This window comes from Pteropus vampyrus, unplaced genomic scaffold, assembly GCF_000151845.1.
Source record: "Pteropus vampyrus isolate Shadow unplaced genomic scaffold, Pvam_2.0 Scaffold88, whole genome shotgun sequence".
Classification (NCBI taxonomy): Eukaryota; Metazoa; Chordata; class Mammalia; order Chiroptera; family Pteropodidae; genus Pteropus; species Pteropus vampyrus.
The window spans coordinates 3,896,525-3,900,092 of record NW_011888869.1 but is presented as its reverse complement, the minus strand read 5'-3'; positions in this window follow the sequence as shown (position 1 = coordinate 3,900,092).

Here is a 3,568-nt window from a genome sequence, read left to right as displayed (position 1 = left end):
GAGTGGCTTTGACATTATAGTAAACTTATATACAATACTGTACACTGAAGGTAGTTCTGTGGGTAGTGGGTCAAGAAATAACCATTCTGTCTGTGCATTTGAGAGAATATTATTGAGAAGCAAACAAAAAACTTTAAATCTAAAAAAATAAAAGCATGAAGCAATGACATTATTATAAGAGATCTTGTGCCCAGTTTGGGAACTTTCCAAAGTCACAGTAGAATTATTTGGCTTTCCAAAGTGTTGGTTAAAAATGATGTGAGCCTTATTCAAAGTGACATTTGATATACCTTGCCACATTTCAATTATGTCTGAATTTCTTGCTAATACATCTTGATATTTGATAAGTAAAATGTTTATTATTTTCTCTTTATGGGGAGGAAAGCTTTTCCTTCTATCCTTCTAGGTTCTTTGGTTGATTTAATAATTAAATTGATATAAGACAGATTAACACAAGAAAAACAGAAGTTTAATAACAGAAGTTTAATAATTAAACCTCCTGTATACCTGGGAGAGACCTAGGAAAACTAAATAACTCCCTGAAATGGACCACGCCATCACCCAAAATACCATCTTCAGCTAAAGACAGATGTTGGGATGGGGAGTCAGATATGAGAAATTACCAGGAAAGGCACGGTAAACAAGGGTAAGGTTGTGAAGATTTAAATTCTTACCTTCTCCGTTGATAAGAGTTTTAGAGATTTAGAGTCTGAGAGGAAGACACCCTTACAAACGGAAGGGAGAGGTCCCTTATAAATGTAGATGTTTACTTTTGCTCAGTTGTCAGAGCTTTACCTGTGTCTGCTGTTTCTTAAAAATAACCAGCTTAAAATAATCAATATGCCAAAGGGCATATTTTGGGGTGGTATATCTTGCTTCTCTACAGTCTGAATGCTAATTTTTCTTTGTACAGCAAGCATTCTGAAAAAAAAAAAAAATCCTAGGATATACAGAAAAATATATTGCAGACAATGTTATTTGCATACCATCAATCTTATTTTGACTTCAAAAACATTATTTGAGCAATTTGCATGAAAACAAGATCTTTGTCTTTTAACAGTTTATCTCCTCCTGCTGCTATCTATCTTGTACTGGATTATAGCTTCAAGTGAGGGAAAAACAGCAGGAAGAGATGAACTCTTAAAAATAAAGATCCCGTTTTCATGCAGATACCTCTAATAATTAAAACAGAGAAATGGGAAAGTCATACACAAATTCTCTGACAAAATCCATTAGAGTTTTTGAAGAATAAAGAGGCTTTCGTGGTTTGATTTAACATCTGAAGTCAGTGGAGTTTACATATGTTACTTTGATCTTAAAACCCTATGTGGTCTTGGTGCCTGTGACTTTCAATGAGGCCTCTTAGGTTTCCTGCGGTCTCTTTCTCAAAAGGGCAAAGGGGAAAACTAAACATAATTTTTTCTCATAGTTTAGTTTGCAAATATTTGTTATATTTAGAAATGACAGTAATAATGTGTATGTATTGTAGGGAAGCAGAATTTACCATCCCCAAATGTGTCTGGCATGAAGGTTATTTTATTTTAAGAAACAAAAAAAACTTAGGAAGAACCTTCTACCTTCTTCCATATTGCCTGAAAGAACTTAAAATAGGCCTGTTTCTGAAAGAACCATCACCATAGATAACCATAGTATACTATGAACTACGTGTGGTAGACAAGGAGGAATCTTGCAAGGCCCTTTGATCACAGTCCTCTCTGTGACCCACCATCTCTAGATGGCCCAGCAAACATTTTTTATTAAACAGTTTGCCTTACTGTTGTAGGGGAGTAGAATCTATCACCCTGAAATATATCTCTTTGGCATAAGGGTTATTTTTAAGAAATAGCATTCATGGGAGAAGCTCTGTAAACCCAGTAGAAATTACCCTTTATAAAGGACAATTCCATGTGTAAGGGCCTTTCTCTGGCTGTATCAGGACGAGGCGGGTGACTTGATCTCTAGAAACTCTTACCAATGGAGAAGGCAAGGACTTAAATCTGCTTAATGACCTCCCTCTAGTTTGCTGTGCTTTTCCTGGTAACCTCTCATAACTGATTTTCCCCACTCCCAACATCTTTTGTCTTTAGCTGAGGATGGTACTTAAGGTTGTGGCTTCCATCATTTTGGCAAGTTACTCAGCTTTATTGGGTCTCTCTCATGTATACAGGAGGTTTGCATGTTATTAAACTTCTGTTTGTTTTTCTCCTGTTAATTTGTCTCGTGTCAATTTAATTATTAGACTAACCAGAAGAACTTAGAAGGGTAGAGGGAAAGTTTTCCTCCCTGACACTGTCTGGAATTTTCATGCTTATGTGAATTCCTGTGTGTACGTGTTAAAACTTAATTTTCTCCTCTTAATCTGCCTTATGTCAGTTTAATTATTCTACCAGCCGTAAGAACCAAGAGAGGAGGGGGAAATTTTCCCCTCCCCCACAGTGTGTGTATATATATATATATATATGTGTGTGTGTGTGTATAACTGCTACAGTACTTATATTATATTTGATTAGCTATATAAATTAAATATATATTTCTCTGACAAAATAGTAGTTTTCAGCCATTTCAAGGATGGGAATCAATTTTTGTTACCAAATAATTTCAATTCCCTCTCCACATGATATAAATTTTATATTTTTATTTATCTCAACTTTGGACAGGACTTATTGTGTACATAAAATTTTGAACTTCTTTTAATAGCTGTGCTCTCCTCTTTCTAAAATAGCCGACTCAGTATGTCTTTGATTTTGGTATTTGTTACTGCATCTCTGCTCCGCATGGTGTCTACAGGGCAGCTGTCAAGTTGAGTGCTGGCTGGTGGCTGAGAGCTCAGCTGGACTGTTGTTGGCCAGGAGCCTAATTTGCTTTTCATGTGGGTCTTATTAGAGGCTACTTGGGCTTCTTCACAGCTTGGATGCTGGGTTTGAAGAATGAGTATTCCATAAGACAGGGAATGGAAGCTACTGGTCATTTAACACCTGGGCTTAGAAATTTCGTACAGCATCCTTTCTCCCATACTTTATTGGTCAAGCAGTTGTAAAGCCCACCTAGACACAGATCCCACTTCTTGATAAGAAGACTGAGAATTTTCAGTTACTTACATGTATCACAGTTAAAGTGGATTGGGAATCAGATATTGGTATCCAAGCTTTACATCATTCTTTTAAAAGATCAGCATCCTCTGCCTGTCATTGTAGCAGGCACAGCATATTCTGCAAGGCCTTGCTGTGTTTCCTTGGCTCTCTCCCGTGCTAGGGCTCGTCTAGTCCTATGTAACAACTCTGCAGCTATACAAACTACCACAGACCTCATTTCTGAAACTTATTTACTCACATAGTACTAGTGTACAAGGAATTCAGCCTTACAGTAACTCTAGCCTTCTCTCCCTCTGGTTGAGGTCTTTGGTGACCTTTAGGCCTTCCCTGGGAATACTCAGACCTCCTGTGTCAACAGTAGAGAAAGGATAATGGAAGGAAATACCTTAATAAAGAAAATTATGGAATTGATGAAGGCTGTTTCCCATCCTCTCCCGAAATCTCTGTCATCCCTGAGTCTAAGGTCTGTCCTCTTT